Here is a 10,356-nt window from a genome sequence, read left to right on the forward strand (position 1 = left end):
TTCACCTGACAGGTGTGGCATATCAAGAAGCTGATTTAACAGCATGATCATTTACATAGGTGCACCTTATGCTGGGGACAATAAAGAACACTCTCTAAAATGGGCAGTTTTATCACACAACACAATGCCACAGATGTCTCAAGTTTTTAGGGAGCGTGCAATTGACATTCTGACTGCAGGAATGTCCACCAGAGCTGTTGCCAGAGAATTGAATGTTCATTTCTCTACCATAAGCCGCCTCCCAACGTCATTTTAGAGAATTTGGCAGTATGTCCAACCGGCCTCAACCCCAGGACTTCCACATCCGGCTTCTTCACCTGCGGGATCGTCTGAGACCAGCCACCCAGACAGCTGATGAAACTCAGGAGTATTTCTGTCTGTAATAAAGCCCTTTTGTGATGGAAAAACTAATTCTGATTGGCTGGGCCTGGCTCCCCAGTGGGTGGGCCTATGCCTTCCCAGGCCCCCCTACCCACCCATGTGAAATCCATAGATTAGAGCCATATTTATTTCAATGGACTGATATCCATATACAGTACGTTCTAAATTATTCAGACCCCTTCCCCTTTTTCCACATTTTGTTACGTTACAGACTTTATTCACATTTTTTTTTATCCTCATCAATCTACACCCCATAATGACAAAGCATCCTCATCAATCTACACCCCATAATGACAAAGCATCCTCATCAATCTACACCCCATAATGACAAAGCATCCTCATCAATCTACACCCCATAATGACAAAGCATCCTCATCAATCTACACCCCATAATGACAAAGCATCCTCATCAATCTACACCCCATAATGACAAAGCATCCTCATCAATCTACACCCCATAATGACAAAGCATCCTCATCAATCTACACCCCATAATGACAAAGCATCCTCATCAATCTACACCCCATAATGACATCACAATACCCCATAATGACATCACAATACCCCATAATGACATCACAATACCCCATAATGACATCACAATACCCCATAATGACATCACAATACCCCATAATGACAAAGCAAAAACAGGTTTTTAGACATTTGTGTAAAATTATCTTAAAAAACAGAAACGGCATTTAAATAAGTATTCAGACCCTTTGCTACGAGACTCGAAATGGAGCTCAGGTGCCTCCTGTTTCCATTGATCATCCTTGAGATGTTTCTATTACTTCACTGGAGTCCACCTGTGGTAAATTCAATTGATTGGACATGATTTGGAAAGGCACACACCTGTCTATGTAATGACCCACAGTTGACAGTGCATTTCAGCATTGAAGGTCCCCAAGAACACAGTGGCCTCCATTCTTAAATAGAAGAAGTTTGGAACCACCGAGTCACCAAATCAGGGGAGAAGGGCCTTGGTCAGGGAGGTGAGCAAGAACCCCAATGGTCTCTCGGACAGCTCCAGAGTTTATCTGTGGAAATGGGAGAACCTTCCAGAAGGACAACCATCTCTGCAGTAGTCCCCCAATCAGGCTTTTATGGTAGACTGGTCAGATGGAAGCCACTCGGTAAAAGGCACATGACAGCCCACTTGGAGTTTGCCAAAAGGCACCTAAAGGACTCTCAGATTATGAGAAACGAGATTCTCTGGTCTGAAACCAAGATTGAACTATTTGGCCTGAATGCCAAGCGTCATGTCTGGAGGAACCCTGGCACCATCCCTATGATGAAAACATGGTGGTGGCAGCATCATGCTGTGGGGATGTTTTTCAGCGGCAGGGACTGAGAGACAAGTCAGGATCGAGGGAAAGATGAATGGAGCAAAGTACAGAGGTCCTTGATGAAAACCTGCTCCAGAGCACTCAGGACCACAGACTGGGGTGAAGGTTCACCTTCCAACAGGACAACAACCCTAAGCACACAACCAGGACAAAGCAGGAGTGGCTTCGGGAAAAGTCTCTGAATGTCCTTGAGTTGCCCCGCCAGAGCCCAGACTTGAATCTGATCAAACATCTCTGGAGAGACCTGAAAATCACTGTCCAGCGACGCTCCCCATCCAACCTGACAGAGCTTGAGAGGATCTGCAGGGAAAAATGGGAGAAACTCCCAAATACAGGTGTGTCAAGCTTGTAGCATCATACAAGAAGACTCGAGGCTGTAATCACTGCCAAAAGTGCTTCCACAAAGTACTGAGTAAAGGGTCTGAATACTTCTGTCAATGTCATATTTCAGTATTTTATATTGAATAAATTTGCAATCGATGTTTACCTGTATTTGCTTTGTCATTATGGGGTGTTGTGTGTAGATTGACAAGGGGAAAACATTGTATTTTAATCCATTTTAGAATAAGGCTGTAATGTAACAAAATGTGGAAAAAGAAAAGGGGTCTGAATACTTTCAGAATGAATTGTAAAATTGTTACCATGTTGAGTTTCTATTTTTGTTCAGTATAGTTCTATGAACTCCGAGCTCTGTCATATCAAGATCTGAGTTGGGTGTTTCTATGGGATGGCAGGTAGCCAGGGGTTGCCGGTTCCAATCCAGGGTCTTAGAGGACGAATCTGTCACCGTGTTGTTCCCTTCAGAATGTAAAAAGTATTCGGTTATGGGCCCGTACATAATGTAACCTTCCCTTCAGAATGTAAAAGGTATTCGGTTATGGGCCCGTACATAATGCAACCTTCCCTTCAGAATGTAAAAGGTATTCGGTTATGGGCCCGTACATAATGTAACCTTCCCTTCAGAATGTAAAAGGTATTCGGGTTATGGGCCTGTACATAATGTAACCTTCCCTTCAGAATGTAAAAGGTATTCGGGTTATGGGCCTGTACATAATGTAACCTTCCCTTCAGAATGTAAAAGGTATTCGGTTATGGGCCCGTACATAATGTAACCTTCCCTTCAGAATGTAAAAGGTATTCGGGTTATGGGCCTGTACATAATGTAACCTTCCCTTCAGAATGTAAAAGGTATTTGGGTTATGGGCCCGTACATAATGTAACCTTCCCTTCAGAATGTAAAAAGTTAAGCAAGGAATGGGTGTAGGCTACCTGCCACCGTAACAGGGAGGGGAGGGTGGGGAGGGGAGGGGAGGGTTACGGTGGGGAGGGGGTGGGGAGGGTTACGGTGTTGGGGAGGGGGAGGGTTACGGAGGGGAGGGGAGGGTGACAGAGGTTAGGGCTCAGGTCTCTGGAATGGTTAGGGGTCAGGCCTGGGGGCCAAAAGAGGTTAGGGGTCAGGCCTGGGGGCCAAAGAGGTTAGGGGTCAGGCCTGGGGGCCAAAGAGGTTAGGGGTCAGGCCTGGGGGCCAAAGAGGTTAGGGGTCAGGCCTGGGGCCAAAGAGGTTAGAGGTCAGGCCTGGGGGCCAAAGAGGTTAGGGTATATAAAAGTGCTTCAAAAAGCAGGAATTGGGGGTGGGGAATGAGTGCAAATCAGAAGAGCTCAAATCTCTTGAGGGAAGAAAACAAATTCAGTTCCTGTAGATATTCCCTCAAATGTAAGCTAAAATAGGCATATGAAGAATTGTTTCCATCACACAAGTTTTACTAAATCCACACAAGTAATCAAATGTAAAAATAATTATACAAGGATCCAAAAAGACAATAATAATCATGACGGGTACAATAGATCTGTAGCTTGACCTCTAAATCAATGAATTTATCCCAGGGGAGATGGAAACTATAAAACAGCCACCAGATGGAGACAGATTGCTGGGTGTCTTAGGGTGAGTGTTTGTTAGCTCACCCGACGGCCATGTTGTGTCCCCTACAGGTGAGGAACCTGTGTTACATGGTGAGTCGGAGGGAGAAGCTGAAACTGTCTCAGAGCAAGGCCCAGGAGCAGATCTTCAACCTCCACGTCAAACTGCTCAGCCAGGAGATCTCCGCTGGTAAGATTTGTGTGGGGCCGTATCCGAACAACCATACTTGCATTGTAAAGAATAGGTATTTTGGATATGTGAAAAAAATAACGTTTTATAGTATGTGAAATTAGTTTAAAGGCCAGGATGGCATACTCATTTAGGCATTTAAAAATTATATATATTTTTTAACTAGGCAAGTCGGTTAAGAACAAATTCTTATTTACAATGACGGCCTACCCCGGCCAAACCTGGACGACGCTGGGCCAATTGTGAGCCACCCTATGGGGCACCCAATCACGGCCGGATGTGATACAGCCTGGATTCGAACCAGGGACTGTATTTACGCCTCTTGCACTGAGACGCAGTGCCTTAGACCGCTGCGCTACTCGGGAGCGATATAGTTAGTGACCATCAGTAAATGAAAGTACATGGGACAATGTTATAACATGTCAATAGCTCCAAATTTAAAATGACTTAACTTCAAACCAACTATAAATAGTAAAAAAATAATATTAACAAGACAAGTAAAAGATGTGCAACATGAAAAATATCTTCCCATTGTGTAATTTATTGACGGCCCCTAACTAGCCCCAGAGCTAGGCTACTCTAATTGACTCTCATTTGTAGTCAGTCATGGCCACTGCATTTCTTTCTGATTGGCCCTCGTGTGGGAGGAGATGGGGACTAACCCATAATTCTGATTGGCCCTCATGGTGTGGGAGGAGTTGGGGACTAACCCATCATTCTGATTGGCCCTCATGGTATGGGAGGAGATGGGGACTAACCCATCATTCTGATTGGCCCTCATGGTGTGGGAGGAGATGGGGACTAACCCATCATTCTGATTGGCCCTCATGGTGTGGGAGGAGTTGGGGACTAACCCATCATTCTGATTGGCCCTCATGGTGTGGGAGGAGTTGGGGACTAACCCATCATTCTGATTGGCCCTCATGGTGTGGGAGGAGATGGGGACTAACCCATAATTCTGATTGGCCCTCATGGTGTGGGAGGAGTTGGGGACTAACCCATCATTCTGATTGGCCCTCATGGTATGGGAGGAGATGGGGACTAACCCATCATTCTGATTGGCCCTCATGGTGTGGGAGGAGATGGGGACTAACCCATCATTCTGATTGGCCCTCATGGTGTGGGAGGAGTTGGGGACTAACCCATCATTCTGATTGGCCCTCATGGTGTGGGAGGAGTTGGGGACTAACCCATCATTCTGATTGGCCCTCATGGTGTGGGAGGAGTTGGGGACTAACCCATCATTCTGATTGGCCCTCATGGTGTGGGAGGAGTTGGGGACTAACCCATCATTCTGATTGGCCCTCATGGTGTGGGAGGAGTTGGGGACTAACCCATCATTCTGATTGGCCCTCATGGTGTGGGAGGAGATGGGGACTAACCCATCATTCTGATTGGCCCTCATGGTATGGGAGGAGATGGGGACTAACCCATCATTCTGATTGGCCCTCATGGTGTGGGAGGAGATGGGGACTAACCCATCATTCTGATTGGCCCTCATGGTGTGGGAGGAGTTGGGGACTAACCCATCATTCTGATTGGCCCTCATGGTGTGGGAGGAGTTGGGGACTAACCCATCATTCTGATTGGCCCTCATGGTGTGGGAGGAGTTGGGGACTAACCCATAATTCTGATTAGCCCTCATGGTGTGGGAGGAGATGGGGACTAACCCATCATTCTGATTGGCCCTCATGGTGTGGGAGGAGATGGGGACTAACCCATCATTCTGATTGGCCCTCATGGTGTGGGAGGAGATGGGGACTAACCCATCATTCTGATTGGCCCTCATGGTCTTTTCTCTCCAGGTCTGCCGGTGGACAGCATGTTGTTCCGGCCTCCTCCCAGAATCACCCTGACGCTGAAGATGCCCAAAGTGTCGCTGGGTAACGGGAAGACTGGCTCCAAGTCAGGCAACGGCCCCCTGTGTCCAGATAACAGCGGGAACGTTCACCAACGAAGTGGGGGAGGGAAGGGGCTAGGGAAGGGTGGGGGGCTGGGGAAGGGGAAGGGGGGAGGGTTAGGTAAAGGAGGAGGGAAGCCTCAGCTCCATGGGCGAGGCAAGAGAGAGGAGTGCTCCAATGGCAGCCTGCTGTCTGCTTCAGGTCAGTCACGTAGGGAGGGAAGTAATGCCACTGGACCAACACTGACTAACCGTTCTGCCAGGGGCTCAGCCCTGACCATTAAACAGACTGGCAAGCCTCTAATGGGTCAACCGTTGACGCTCCACCCTGCCCTACATGGCCACCCTTCCAATGGAAACGGCAAACTGGACCAAGAGCGGACAGGCCCCGTCCCTAGATCCAAACTGGACCAAGAGCGGACAGGCCCCGTCCCTAGATCCAAACTGGACCAAGAGCGGACAGGCCCCGTCCCTAGATCCAAACTGGACCAAGAGCGGACAGGCCCCGTCCCTAGATCCAACGGCGTGATGGAGAAGGTGGTGGGCGTGGCCCAGAAGGACAGCTCTTGTCAGACCCCCAGCGAACAGGAAACCAGCGAGGGCTCAGGGGTCAAGGCCAGCCAATCAGGCAGCTTCAGTGATTCCACCATGGAGCATTTCAGCCGGTCGTTCAAGGAGGCGACGGTCAGTTTGGTGCGGACCACGGAGGACCTGCGGGGGGACAAGGTGTCCCAGGGGGGTAAAGGCTCCAGATCAGCCCAGGACCGACCCTGGGCCAAACCAGCTCCTGGAGGCCCCCAGGGGGGTAAAGGCTCCAGATCAGCCCAGGACCGACCCTGGGCCAAACCAGTTCCCGGAGGCCCCCAGGGACTCGGTGGTACCAGATCAGCCAAGGACCGACCCTGGGCCAAACCAGTTCCCGGAGTCCCCCAGGGACTCGGTGGTACCAGATCACCACCCTACAAGGAGACGGATGGATACTGCCCTGACCTGGAACTCAGTGACTCAGAGCCAGAGGCTAAAGGTCAGAGGTTGAGGCAGGGTAGGGTAAAGCAGAGCCTGGGGGGGTCCAGTAGGACCTCAGTACAGAGGTGACAGCCATGACATGACCTTGGCCCCGGCTCTGTCTGAGCGAGCAGCTCTCTGGTCATGGGGCAGAGCCAGAGCCCCTACAATGGCTGGGCAATCTTATCTATTGTACACAGGGACAGGAGCACAGGACTGCTGCATGACAGGCGTCCTGACCCAGGCGTCCTGACCCAGGCGTCCTGACCCAGGCGTCCTCATCATCACCTCAGTGGGACTCTAAGCCACATGTCTTCTTTAATGTCTTTTTGTTCTCTCTCCCTCTATGCTCGGTGTGAACGGAATGACTGTCTCCTGATGAAACAACTTGTCTGTTTATTTCTGTCTTTGCTCTGGCTAGAAATGATTAGAGCCTGAATGATGGGGGTTTCTTTTGGGGGGGGGGGGGGGAACACACAACTTACTGATGTTGATTTGAGTGTTTTACATCGGAGAAATTAAGATGTAATTTTTCCACACTGAAGTCTCGTAAATTGCCATCCAAAATTAGCAATTGTCCAATAAAATATGTTTCAAATGTCGATTTTCATCCTATCGGTCGTGCTCTATAAATGATTTTCTGTTCTGTACTCAACCTCCCTATCTAGGTTAACATCTACATAATAGGTGAATCTACTCAAACCTCCCTCTCCTTTTCTCTCGCTCTTTCGCGATCTCTTGAACTGCTAGCATTAGCATCTCTTGAACTGCTAGCATTAGCATCTCTTGAACTGCTAGCATTAGCATCTCTTGAACTGCTAGCATTAGCATCTCTTGAACTGCTAGCATTAGCATCTCTTGAACTGCCAGCATTAGCATCTCTTGAACTGCTAGCATTAGCATCTCTTGAACTGCTAGCATTAGCATCTCTTGAACTGCTAGCATTAGCATCTCTTGAACTGCCAGCATTAGCATCTCTTGAACTGCTAGCATTAGCATCTCTTGAACTGCTAGCATTAGCATCTCTTGAACTGCTAGCATTAGCATCTCTTGAACTGCTAGCATTAGCATCTCTTGAACTGCTAGCATTAGCATCTCTTGAACTGCTAGCATTAGCATCTCTTGAACTGCCAGCATTAGCATCTCTTGAACTGCTAGCATTAGCATCTCTTGAACTGCTAGCATTAGCATCTCTTGAACTGCTAGCATTAGCATCTCTTGAACTGCCAGCATTAGCATCTCTTGAACTGCTAGCATTAGCATCTCTTGAACTGCTAGCATTAGCATCTCTTGAACTGCTAGCATTAGCATCTCTTGAACTGCCAGCATTAGCATCTCTTGAACTGCCAGCATTAGCATCTCTTGAACTGCTAGCATTAGCATCTCTTGAACTGCCAGCATTAGCATCTCTTGAACTGCCAGCATTAGCATCTCTTGAACTGCCAGCATTAGCATCTCTTGAACTGCCAGCATTAGCATCTCTTGAACTGCCAGCATTAGCATCTCTTGAACTGCTAGCATTAGCATCTCCTGAACTGCTAGCATTAGCATCTCCTGAACTGCTAGCATTAGCATCTCTTGAACTGCTAGCATTAGCATCTCTTGAACTGCTACCTATCCTTTCACATCATTTCAGATGAGGAGACTGTCGTTCAACAGTCAGTTCTTCCGTTCGTCTCCATTTCCAGAGTTGGACAGAGGGAGTCTCTTTAAGTGAATCATTGTGTTCAATAGCGCCCATGTTTTTGATATGTGTGAATATGAAATTCACTGACTGTGTATTGGTGTGATTTTGTATCCTTTTTACTAGGGAATAAATAGTATATTTAATCAAATTCGATATTTGGTGACATTTTTGACCCCTGGAACAGAAGAGCTGCTGGGTTATGGAACCTGATGCTATGGTGTACGACTGGTGGGGGTGGAGGGTCTGACTGGTGGGGGTGGAGGGTCTGACTGGTGGGGGTGGAGGGTCTGACTGGTGGGGGTGGAGGGTCTGACTGGTGGGGGTGGAGGGTCTGACTGGTGGTGGGGTGGATGGTCTGACTGGTGGGGGTGGATGGTCTGGGTGGTGGGGGTGGAGGGTCTGACTGGTGGGGGTGGAGGGTCTGACTGGTGGGGGTGTATGTTCTGACTGGTGGGGGTGTGTGTTCTGACTGGTGGGGATGGAGGGTCTGACTGGTGGGGGTGTATGTTCTGACTGGTGGGGGTGGAGGGTCTGACTGGTGGGGATGTATGTTCTGACTGGTGGGGGTGGAGGGTCTGACTGGTGGGGGTGTATGTTCTGACTGGTGGGGGTGGAGGGTCTGACTGGTGGGGGTGGAGGGTCTGACTGGTGGGGGTGGAGGGTCTGACTGGTGGGGGTGTATGTTCTGACTGGTGGGGGTGGAGGGTCTGACTGGTGGGGATGTATGTTCTGACTGGTGGGGGTGGAGGGTCTGACTGGTGGGGGTGTATGTTCTGACTGGTGGGGGTGGAGGGTCTGACTGGTGGGGTGGAGGGTCTGACTGGTGGGGGTGTATGTTCTGACTGGTGGGGATGGAGGGTCTGACTGGTGGGGGTGTATGTTCTGACTGGTGGGGGTGGAGGGTCTGACTGGTGGGGATGTATGTTCTGACTGGTGGGGGTGGAGGGTCTGACTGGTGGGGGTGTATGTTCTGACTGGTGGGGGTGGAGGGTCTGACTGGTGGGGGTGGAGGGTCTGACTGGTGGTGGGGTGGATGGTGGTGGAGGGTCTGACTGGTAGTGGTGGAGGGTGGTGGGGGTGGAGGAGGATCTGACTGGTAGTGGTGGTGGTGGTGGAGGGTCTGACTATAACCAGTCACAGCCCAGTCCTCCTTCCTACTGGCCTCCACTATAACCAGTCACAGCCCAGTCCTCCTTCCTTACTGGCCTCCACTATAACCTCCACTATAACCAGTCACAGCCCAGTCCCTCCTCCTTCCTACTGGCCTCCACTATAACCAGTCACATCCCAGTCCTCTTTCCTACTGGCCTCCACTATAACCAGTCACAGCCCAGTCCTCTTTCCTACTGGCCTCCACTATAACCAGTCACAGCCCAGTCCTCCTCCTTCCTACTGGCCTCCACTATAACCAGTCACAGCCCAGTCCTCTTTCCTACTGGCCTCCACTATAACCAGTCACAGCCCAGTCCTCTTTCCTACTGGCCTCCACTATAACTAGTCACAGCCCAGTCCTCCTTCCTACTGACCTCCACTATAACCTCCTCTATAACCAGTCACAGCCCAGTCCTCCTCCTTCCTTACTGGCCTCCACTATAACCAGTCACAGCCCAGTCCCTCCTCCTTCCTACTGGCCTCCACTATAACCAGTCACAGCCCAGTCCTCCTTCCTTACTGGCCTCCACTATAACCTCCACTATAACCAGTCACAGCCCAGTCCCCCCTCCTTCCTACTGGCCTCCACTAAAACTAGTCACAGCCCAGTCCCCCTTCCTACTGGCCTCCACTATAACCAGTCACAGCCCAGTCCTCTTTCCTACTGGCCTCCACTATAACCAGTCACAGCCCAGTCCCTCCTTCCTACTGGCCTCCACTATAACCAGTCACAGCCCAGTCCCTCCTCCTTCCTACTGGCCTCCACTATAACTAGTCA

General features: G+C 49.7%; 1 pseudogene; it reads left to right on the forward strand.

Annotated features, from left to right (window-relative positions):
- LOC115124467 (protein Jade-3-like) overlaps nt 1–8,574 on the forward strand; it is a 51,684-nt pseudogene extending 43,110 nt beyond the window's left edge.
- Nucleotides 8,575–10,356: the final 1,782 nt, after the last annotated feature.

This window comes from Oncorhynchus nerka, unplaced genomic scaffold (assembly GCF_034236695.1).
Source record: "Oncorhynchus nerka isolate Pitt River unplaced genomic scaffold, Oner_Uvic_2.0 unplaced_scaffold_1146, whole genome shotgun sequence".
In the NCBI taxonomy this organism is placed as follows: Eukaryota; Metazoa; Chordata; class Actinopteri; order Salmoniformes; family Salmonidae; genus Oncorhynchus; species Oncorhynchus nerka.